The sequence below is a fragment of the Condylura cristata genome, unplaced genomic scaffold, assembly GCF_000260355.1.
Source record: "Condylura cristata isolate star-nosed mole 26May11 unplaced genomic scaffold, ConCri1.0 scaffold00004, whole genome shotgun sequence".
Lineage (NCBI taxonomy): Eukaryota > Metazoa > Chordata > Mammalia > Eulipotyphla > Talpidae > Condylura > Condylura cristata.
The window spans coordinates 35,208,236-35,219,937 of record NW_004567105.1 but is presented as its reverse complement, the minus strand read 5'-3'; the positions used below and the strand labels follow the sequence as shown (position 1 = coordinate 35,219,937).

Sequence of the window (11,702 nt, the reverse complement as noted above, 5' to 3'; positions counted from 1 at the left end):
ACTTCTAGTACTATTAGTTGAAAAATTCCAGAACTTACGCAGAATTATGAGACATTCAAGTTCAAGCCACCCAAAGCATCGAACACCTGAGGCACTTGGTAGAAATCTCAGAAGGAAAATCCTTTAATAATGGGTTAAACTAACCCTAGAGTAAAGGCTAGATCTACCCCCAGCAAACTTAACGCTCAAATGTATCAAGCAAATCTGCAAATAATGGGGCAAACATGTGCCCAGGGCCAGCCATGTTTGTAGACCTGGAACCCACAGTCATTGATGAAATTCGCACTGGCACATACCACCAGCTCTTCCACCCGAGCAGCTCACCACAGGCAAGGAAGATGCTGCCAATAACTTTGCCCAAGAGCACTACACCATTGGCAAGGAGATCATAAACCTGATCTTGGACTGAATTCGCAAGCTGGCTGACCAGGGCTTCTTGGTTTTCCACAGCTTCGCGGGGGCATTGGATCTGGGTTCACCTCCCTGCTGATGAAACGTCTCTGTCGATTATGGCAAGAAGTCCAGCCTGGAGTTCTCCATTTTTCTGGCCCTCCAGGTGTCCACAGCTGTAGTTGAGCCCTATAACTCCATCCTCACCACCCACAGCACCCTGGAGCACTCTGATTTTGCCTTCATGGTGGACAACGAGGCCATCTACGACATCTGTTTTAGAAACCTCGATATTGAGCGCCCAACCTACACTAAGCTTAACCGCCTTATTAGCCAGATCGTATCCTCCATCACAACTTCCCTCAGATTTGATGGAGCTCTGAATGTTGATCTGACAGAATTCCAGACCAACCTGGTGCCCTACTTCTGCATCCACTCCCTCTGGCCACATATGCCCCTGTCATCTCTGTTGAGAAAGCTTTCTGTGGCAGAGATCACCAATGCGTGCTTTGAGCCGGCCTACCAGATGGTGAAATGTGACCTTTGCCATGGTAAATACATGGCTTGCTGCCTACTGTACCATGGCGATGTGGTTCCAAAAGACATCAGTGCTACCATTGCCACCATCAAGACCCAGCGCAGCATTCAGTTTGTGGACTGGTACCCTACTGGTTTCAAAGTGGGCATCAACTACCAGCTCCCATGGTGGTCCCTGGGGGCGACCTGGCCAAGTTGCAGTGGGCTTTGTGCATGTTGAGCAACACCACAGCCATCGCTGAGGCCTGGGCCTGCCTGGACCACAAGTTTGACCTGATGTACGCCAAGCGGGCCTTTGTCCACTGGTACGTGGGGGAGGACATGGAGGAAGAGGGGTTTTCTGAGGCCAGAGAGGACATGGCCACCCTGGAGAAGGATTATGAGGAGGTTGGAGCAGACAATGCTGATGGGGAGGATGAGGGCAAAGAGTATTAACCTGTCTGCTACTATTTTACACTCCGTTGTTGGGGAATGTTTTCATACTATGCAGTTGTCCACTGTGGCCTGGCCTACCAATAAAAGCAATGTTTCCATTTAAAAAAAATTAAAACCTAAAATTTATAATACCTTATATCCAATAAATTACAAGTTATGTGGAGAAGCAAGAAAAGGCAACACATTAAGTAAAAGGCAAATGAGTCAGTAACAAATAACCAAGAAGTGACAGAAATGATGGAATTCACAGATAAGGACTTTAAAGCATGACTTTTTTTTTAAAGATTTTTATTATTTATGAATCAAGAGCTGGGGCATAGGCCAGAGGTAGTGGGGTATGAGAGGATTCACCAAAGACAGAGTGGGGAGCAGAACAGGCAGGGGACTGAGATAAACTGCTGAGGGGAGCAGCGTGTGAGACAGGTGCCTTGTGGGTCAGCTCCCTGCCCCAGATCAGATCGAACTCCTGCAGCAATGGCGGCCAACAGTCTCACAGTGCTGAGACTCAACCTCTTGTGCAACCAGGGAGGCACCAAAACCCCTACTTTAAATTTTCCCAGGGATTAAAGGAAAGCATGGATATATTAAGGAGAGAGATGGTAGATAGAAATATGTATTAAGGAGAGAGATGGTAAATAGAAATAGGAATAGTTGGAACATCTATATTAAGAATGCAATATTAGAAATAAAAAATTCACAGAATGGACTTAAGAGCAAGTTCGAGATTGCAGAAGAAAAGATATGCACGAAGACATAACCAATCTGAGAAAATACTCTAAAAAGTAAAATAAGAAGTATAACTAAAAATGGAATTAAAGGGAATATAAAAATAAAAACAGTGGGAAATGAGTGAATATAGAGGACCTATTCAAACCGTTGCAAAACAATAGTAAAATGGTAGACCTAAAGCTAATTTTATCTTCAATTACATTAACTGTGTCTAAGGCTGTATTTAAGTAGCAGAACTCAAGTTAGACTTAAAAAAGGAAGACTCAATAATATCATCTCCCAAAAAAGTATATTAAACATAAAGACTCAGTTAGGTTAAAAATAAAATGGTTGAAAAATTCGTACCAAGCAAACATTACTCATAAGAAAGCTGGACATATGTACTAGTACTAGGAAGAAATTGACGGCAGAGCAAGCAATATCAGCAGAAACAATTGTTGAAGCTGGATGACGGGCATTTGGTAGTTCACTACACTAGTCTTTATTTTGTATGTGCTGGCATTTTTCATAACAAAATGTTAAAAATTGAAAGGGGAGAAATAAGTGTTAACACAAAGTGTGTTTTGTTTTTTTTTGCTTGCTTTTTTACTGAATAGACTACATCCATCCAGTTAGTCATTTTGAAATAAAAATAGGTTTGCATTACTAGTTTCATAGGAACTTATTCCTTTTTCTATAACTTTAGTTTCTCTAATAATGATTATAATACAATTTTTATTTGTTTATTTACTTATTCAGATTCTGAAGACATTAAACAGATTTTTCTGAAATATTCTGTCTTAAACATGCAGCTTTTTATTACGATTTTAATATAGTTTATGAAAACTTATAAAGCACTTACACGTGATAATATACTATCATTTATTAACTGTCATATGCCAGATAATTTTTTCTTTTAAAGATTTATTTACTTATGCGTACAGAACTGGAGTACAAGCCAGAACTGCAGGGGCAGTGAGAGGATTCACCAGAGACAGAGTGAGGAACAAAACAAGCCCACTGATGAGGTACACTGCTGAGGGGAGCAGGGGCGAGTCAGGAAAGGTCTGCTGTGCCATGTGGTGGTCACCTCCAGGCCCGGGATCGAATGCTGAAGTGGCTTTATCTTCTTAGTGCTGCGCTTTAACCGTCTGTGCCTCTAGGGAGGGCCCCATATGCCAGATACTTTTGAGAACACTATTTGTTTTCATTTACATGCTGTTTCAAAAAATATTTTAAAGTGCTTTTAAAGATACATTGACTATGACTGGATGACATATGTTTTCAAGCCAGTAATCCTCTCAGATTTGAATGAGAACATATAACTCCCTCCTCTGCCAAAACTCTACAACAACCTCCCTTCCCACTCAGAAGTTTTGCAGTGACTTAATTGCTCACATTAGTAGTTTTTAATCCTAGCTGCATATTAGATCACATGGGGCTCTTTACAAAGTGCCCATCTAAGTCCCAGCCCAGTTACTTCACAGTTGGCAGCTGTGAGCTGGCTTTCAGGTCATCCCCATCTACAGTCATGGGAAGATTCCTACCTATACAGCAGGTGATCTAATAACATTGTTTCCTTCATTGTAGATTCATTGTGATGTTGACAAAGAAAAAAGAACCCTGGACTTCACTGAACCAAGTGACAACCTTGTGACCTCATTTGTTTTGAAGTCACAATTGCCAAGAACTCTCCAACGGTGTGAATTTGCTGTACCACCAGACTTTCCCCCATCTTTTCTGACTGCTTCTTTCATTTTACTCCAGCTCATTTCTTTACAGCCACGTTGGGTTTTCACATACCTTCCAATAATGTATCAGTTCAAGACCTTTGAGTCTACTACTCCTTCTTCCTGCAAAGTTTTTCTCCCCAAGAACTATAATTCTTGCTCTTTCACTGTCTCAGTTCTGTGCTCAAATTCACCTTTGTAAGAAAGGGTTCCCTGTTCCCCAGTTTTAAATCATACCACTCCCCATCTGCTAGATACTCCTCTCTCCTTTCTCTGCTTGATTTTGGCGGGTAGCATTTATCACCCTATTATGTTTACACATCTGCAATTCACCCTTAGCTCCCATTTCAGTGCTCTCCAAAACTGAGTTCTGTGATCGGGTATTTTGTCTATTCTGTTCACTGTTACATCTTCCGGATCTAACACACTCTGTGCATATTTGTTACATCAATTTCAGAGCAATAAATAAATACATATATGGGAAAACCTGTACATGAGAGGTTTCACAGTTAATCTTTACCACAATACTTAGGAAATAGAGATTTGTGATTTTTTCCCCTCAGGTATCTGGAGAATAATTTTCTCAAATATCAGGGGAAAATAATTATGTGATTGGAGTATATGATATGCTCTTTATTTCTCACTTACACACATGTAAGTATAGACATGTCAGACTTCAGTGAAATATTGGGGAAAAACATAGGGTTCACTGCAAAGAAAGGTAAACATTGATTTAAATATTAGGCATCCCCTTTCCTAACAGGTCTTTATTTTCCTTCCCTAAATTTCCCCCTGGCTAGTTCGAACAAAAGGTAATATCAACCTGGAAAGAGAGCCTGGAAAATATCTCTTGAAGGAGACTAAGGACTGTGTACATGGGTGGCTTCTACTTTGGAAGATGCCAGGTGGAAGGAACTGTGGCAGGCAGAATAATGCTCCCCCCCTCCCCCCAAGATGCCCACATCCTAATTTCCAAAACCTGGAGATACTTTACATGGCAAAGAGACTTTGAAAACTCTATTAAGTTAAAGATCTTGCAATGATGAGATTATCTTGAATTAACCAGTGGTCCCAATATAATCACAGCATCCTGATTAGTGCCAGAGGAAGGCAGGAGAAGGAATTTTCTCCTAATTAAAGAAAGTGACCTGACAATAGAGGAGAGATTAGAGTGATGTGCTCTGAAGACAGAAAAGGACAATCGGCCAAGAAATATAAACAAGCAAGAAAGACTCAAAGAAACAGCATTATGCCTACACCTAGATCTTAACTTATTGAGACCTATTTGGACTTCTGATCCCTAGAACATAAGACAATAAATTTGTATTGTTTTAAGACAGTAAGTATGGACATTTTGTTTAAGCAATAAGAAACAATTAACTAGAGCCAAATCATCACCATTCAAAGAAATAGTTTTTTTTTGTTTTGTTTTGTTTTTTAAGATTTACTTATTTATGCATACAGAACTGAGGTACAGGCCAGAGGTGCAGGGGCGATAAGAAGATTCACCAGAGACAGAGTGGGGAGCAGAACAGGCAGACTGAGGAAGTACACTGCTGAGGGGAGCAGTGGGCGGGTCAGGTGAGGTCTGTGGTGCCATGTGGGTCACCTCGGGTGGAGGATCGAACTCATGCTGAAGTGACTTTAGCTTCTTAGTGCTGTGCTTTAACCTGTTGCACCACCAGGGAGGGCCCCCAAAGAAATAATTTTTAAAGAGCAAAAAGGCAAAAACATACATCACAAAGAATAAGATTAATAAATTTCACTTTGTACAATGTCCATACATAACATCCAACAAAGGACAAATGCTAAGGTGATAAAAATATACCTGTGAGAAATATAATGGAGAAGAAACAATCTTAGTATTGTAAAAGACTTCTTCAAATTAGAAAAAAAAAAACTAGCATCCCAATGGAAAAGTATACAAGGATGTGCATAGATAACACCCAGGAAAATGCAGATGGCCATAAGCATATATTTTTTCATTTGCAATGAAAAAACAAGCTAAATCAGGCTTTTATCCTTTAAAAAAATTTATTTATTTATGTATATTGAAACGGGGTACATGCCAGAGGTGCAGGGGCGGTGAGAGGATTCACCAGAGACAGAGTGGGAAGCAGAACAGGCCGACTGACTAAGTACACTGCTGAGGGGAGCAGCGGGCCAGTCAAGAGAGGTCTGCTGTGCCACGTGGGTCACCCCCAGGGCAGGGATTGAACTCACACTGAAGCATCCATGGCTTTGCTTGGCTTGGCTGTGCACTGTAGCACTCCAACATGCTATGCCACCAGGGAGGGCCCAAGATATCATTTTAAACATGAAACTAAAACAGACTTTTGTTAAAAAGAATTAAATCAAAGTTAGAAAGAATTCCACCAGACTGGCGGTCTTAGCCTCTGCTGGTAAAGGTGTTTATTAACAAGTTCGTTATGAAAAAACAATGTGTGTTAAACGACACAAAAAATTATTATACATATGATTAGGGAGTGGGTGAGTTATTCTTTTGCCTCTCTGGTATCATTGCTCCATCTCTCTATCCTTCTCCACACCACTATTCTATCCTACTCTACTTCTGTGGATTAGATACTAAAGTTTCCTGGCTCTCAAGTTTCTAGTTAGGTTTGGCCAATGAAGACATGAAAGGAGATGAGAAAGGGGAAAGACAGGCGATTTAGGGACATTTTATCCCCACCCTTTACTTTCTCCCAACAGTCATGGTTTTGTAAATGGCTTGGCACCTCTAAACTAGTGGTTCTCAAGGCTAGCACATTAGGTCTCCTGGGCTCCTGTTTCTTTTTTTTTTTTAAGATTTATTTATGCGTACAAGAATTGGGTTGTGGTTCAGAGGTTCAAGCAGATGAGAGGAGTTGAGAAAAGTCCCCAGAGAGAGTGGGGAGCAGAACAGATTGATGCACTGAAAATCTACTGCTGAGGGCAACAGCTGGTGAGACAGGAGAGGTCTGGTGCACCATATGGACCAGCCCCCCGGCTGGGGATCGAACTCATGCTGCAGTGACTGGTGATAGCTTGATAACCCTGTGTCTTTAACACCTGCACCACCAAGGAGGCCCATGGCCCCTGTTTCTGAGTCAGTAGGATGGGGTAGGGCCTTATTATTTGCATTTCTAGCAGGTTTCCAGTGTTGCTGATGCTGATGGGATAAGGACTATAGTATGAGAAGCACAGTTTTAAGGCCTCAGTTCCTGGATTAAGGTTTTATGTGTTCCAGCATCGCTATTACCCCACTCTTTCTCCCTCAGATTTAGGCATGGGAGCTTGCTTACAGTGCCTAAGTGATTCACCATTTCTGCTGATTCTCTTAAGTTTTCCCTCACTTCATGTAATCAGCTTCTCCCTTAAATCTCTTGAATGAACAAACTTTGACTATGCCATCAGTTTGCTGCTAAAGTCCTGACTGATGTAGAAATTTATCATAGGGAAATAATCAACGATGCAGACACAGAATTCGAGGCAAGAATGCTCTTTGCAGCATAATTTACAATTGCAAAAACATTAGGAGTAAGGATCATGTTGAACAATAGGAGAAACAGGGAAGATTGTGCAGTTAGGAAAAATGCAAAATTATGTTAACCAACTTAGGATATGCTCTGAAGCCATGTTTAAGTAAGAATAAGAAATAGAGCTGTGCTTAGAGAATGTTCCAAATTTTGTAATAAAAATGTGGACCTTCATAACATTGAATTTGAAGTAAAATTGGGAAGAATAGTTTAAATACAAAAATAACTGAATACACAGGTAATGGAGAACGACTTGGTTTGCCAGTGTAGTAGTATTTTTCTTATTGAATATTATGAACTATAGGTATAGTTCCAATTTAAGTTTTCCCTCTTTTATTTGCATGTAGTTTCAGCACATAATATCATATTCATTATTGCATAAACATATTATACTAAAATATAATATTAATAAATGTTAATTTAAATTTATTATAATTAATAAAATGTTTAAATATCAAGGAATAGGAATCATTCTAGCAATGAATGGAATTAATTCTTCATGTTGCAACCTCTTTCTAGTCAAGCCCTTGAACTCAGACAAACTTAATCCACAAATATTTGCTGAGGGCCTGCTCTCAAGGAAATTACTGTCTAGGACTAAGACACAAAGATGCAATGTGAAATAGTAGAAAGAACACAAGCTGGAATTAAAACACAGAGTTTGAGTCTAAGCTTTGTTGCAACCACAATTAAGCAGCCCAAGAAATCTTTTTGCAGGGTCTGTAGTAGAACACAAATTAGAAGGCTCAATTTTGTAATCAGGGAATCATGAAAAGCTTTTTCATCAGTGTCTGAATGCTCTGTGGCATGCATAGCAAGTATGTATTTACCAAGTCAGAGTTAACCTTAGTCTATCCTTAATTCCTCTCTGCTTCAGACAGACACACATTGTTCTCATTGCATGTGCATAATTACAAAAGTGTTGGCATATTGCTACACTGGGAATGCAAATTCAAAGCACAGACAGCTGATCCTTAAAACAGAGGTGGGCATACTTGGAGGAGAAAATGGTTTTCCCTGATTTTCAGTTATGTATGTTTCCACTGCAGACTGACAGCTCTTCTTAGGCCTCTTAACTTGTGGAAAATAAGCATTGTTATATATGTATATATACTTGTTAATAAACACCTTTACCAGCAGAGGTTAAGACTGCCAGTCTGGTGGAATTCTTTCTAAAGTCTGTTTTAGTTTATATATGTATATATATGATATATATGATTTTTTAAATTGTGCATAGAAAAAAGATAACCTAATAATAGAGTAATGTCAACAAATGGATAATGACAGGGATTCAAATAAAATTTAAATGTAGGATAAATGAGACAGGAATGTAAGGCAATGAGAAAGTAGTATGCAATGCGATCTCCAATGCTGACTTTTCCCTCTGTGATCACTGCATCATCCTGGTTCTCTACCTTTCTCTCATGCTCCCTGTACCCTTTATGTGTCCAAATAATAAATCGGTTCTTTACTTTCCCCTGTTCTTTCAGAGTATCTTTTGCAAATTATTTTACTGTCTTGCCCAGGATGGATCGAGGTGCTGACCTTGTGAGCAATGCTTTGTCTGAACACTGTACTAAGCTCTCTCACTGGGGAGATAAGGCTGCGCCATGACCCTTTTGCCAAACTTCAGCCTAGGAGATCGCTGATGTCTATGTGCTTTGCTCATATTCTGAAGCTTCCAGACCTGGCGATAGAACCACACAACCAATCTCACTTTCTGTCTCAGGTGATGGTAAAACACACAACGTAAAACTCTCTTCCAAATTTCCTAATTAACTACAAAAATAAATTAAATGGAAGGTGGGGGAGTCTTGTATGAACATATGACACAATAAAAGTTACAATCAGATCCTGTTAAGGAAAAGAATAATCCTGCTTCTCTATTTTTTAAATAATAGTTTATTTTTATATCATTTTGTGCCTTTTTCCATCTCAGTTGTAATCCCCATGGGCTTCCCATCACCAAATCACCTGTGTGCCATCACCATAGTCCAGTGCACTTCCCCCCCCTTCCCCTGCCCCACTTTTAATCCCATTCCACACTCCACCCCCACAAAATGTCTCTGTTCATCATTATTATTTTTTCCCCTGGTCCTTTATATTCCTGCTATGAGTGAAACCATCGGTATTTTTCTTTTCTTTTTTCTTTTTTTTCTGGCTTACTTCACTATCTCCTTATCTATTTTTGAAATAGGAATGAGATATAACAACCTTGTTCTTGATCTTTACTCGTTGCCACAGTGACCATCACTCAGTAACCAAAGCCTCTGATATTCCACTTGTTCAGAGCAACCTAGGCCATTGATTACCAGGTAGGGGTGTCATAGAATGACATTCTCAGGCATCCCAGATTTCAGAAAGCATATTTTCTTCCTAAATTAATGTCCTGAAGACCTGTGTCAGAGCCCAAGCTATTACTTAAATTTTAAATTTAAGAAAAGTGGTGGCTAAAAGGGAACTGGTCCTATCAATAAAGACACGTTAAATATATAGAGATAAATTGAATTTATACAAATGGCATATTGAAACAGTTGTTTGAAATAGTTGGTTTATGTTGTTTAACACAAAGACATGAATTTTACAACCACTGTGTAAATGAAAAAGAGAAAAACACAGAGGAATTTCACGAAAAGTTCTGGGCATCTCTATTTCATATAGGGGAGTAAAATTTTTATGTTGTTCTAAACTTTAACAATGAAGTCATAAGAAAAAGCAGGATATTTTCCTTCCTACTTACAGCAGAGAATAAGAATCTAACAGTTCAGGGCCCTCCCTAGTGGCACAGTGGGTTGGAGCCCTGCACTGGAAAGCTAAGCCAAGACTTGGTAGCTTCAGTGCAAGTTTGATCTCCCGCCCTGGAGGTGATCCAATTGGCACGGCAGACCTCTCCTGACTCACCCGCTGCTCCCCTCAGCAATGTACTTTGTCAACCTGTCTGTTCTGCTCCCCACTCTGTCTCTGGTGAATCCTCTCACTGCCCTTGCACCCCATTTCTGTATGCATAAATAAACAAATACTTATTTTTAAAAAAGAATCTAACAGTTCATTTTTAAAAAGAGAAAGGGAAGTGTTAAAAAATAAAAAATTTTATTTCTGTGACAAAGTGGTCACTTACCTCATCTTCTACCTTGTCTCTATTCCAAATGCAAATAACATCATTTTCCCAGGCTCTTACTCATTCTAGATTATCTAGAAATGAACACCCAACTTAATAAGGTGGGTCAATCTTACAACCTCATCATCCCCATACACTTACCACTCAGCTGTACACTGGTCCTGATTATAAATACATGGACATCTGCCACACACCGTGAAATCACACGTCTTCTCTGTGGTTTGTTCAATAGGAACTGTGTGAAAGGTTTTGTTGTTGTTGTTTGCTTGCTTTCACCTTGAAGAGAAACCTGGGGAAATATGGAGAGTGGTGTGTGAATGGAGAAAACTGCTCAGAGAGAAGTGTGAGAGAAGCTTGGTGGTGTGACGTCTCAGTCTCAGTAGGTCTCTACCTGCTTCCCTGCCCTTTCTGGTGACAAGAGTGAACAAATTTGCACTTGCCTAAGCTAATGCAAGATCCATTTCTTTAGTCTAGCAGCCAAATACATAAATGCAAGAAATGTGATTATAGTAAGAGTACATGAGTTTAGTTCTCTTAGTAAAAAGGCAAACACTCAGGTTGAAATGGAAAATAGAAATCCACTTATTTAACAGAAAGAATTGAGAATGAAAGGCTAGAGTAAAATAATTTGCAGATAACTAGGCAGGTATACAAAAAAATATAATTCAAAACTGAAGTTATTTAATGAAAAAAACATTGTTGCTTTATGTTCATAAACAGCATGAGTCATAGAAAAGATAGAGCAGAGTTACATAGCTGATCAAAAATGTCAAGGCATTTTCTATTTGCTCCAACATTCTTGGCATGTGGGTTTCATTCTGGTTATGAGATGGATGCTTCAGTTTCAGATACAACTTCTTTGTTTCAGGCAGAAATAAGTGAGGGAAGGGAAAAGGAAAAACTTGCACGCTGACCATGGATCTGAGACCTGCAGCAGGAGATGAAGAGGGGAAGGGTGAGAACAGAGGACGGAAGAGCACAAGGGACTGTGGTGATGGGTCACGGTGTTGTGGGAGAATGACGCACACTACACACCTGAGGGGGGACCCCATTTACTGCACAAATGAATAACAATGTAAGGGGGAAAATAAAATTTTTTTAAAGATTTATTTATTTATTCATAGAGAACTGGGGTACAGGTCAGAGATGCGGAGTGTGAAAGGATTCACCAGGGACAAAGTGGGGAGCAAAACAGGCAGATAGACGAAGTACACTGCTGAGGGGAGCAGTGGGCGGGTCAGGAGAGGTCTGCCACACCATGTGGTC

The 11,702-nt window shown here is 39.9% G+C and overlaps 1 pseudogene; it reads left to right on the top strand.

Annotated features, from left to right (window-relative positions):
* The first annotated feature begins 224 nt into the window (after nucleotides 1–224).
* LOC101636651 lies at nucleotides 225–1,362 on the top strand (annotated as a pseudogene).
* The last annotated feature ends 10,340 nt before the right edge of the window (nucleotides 1,363–11,702 follow it).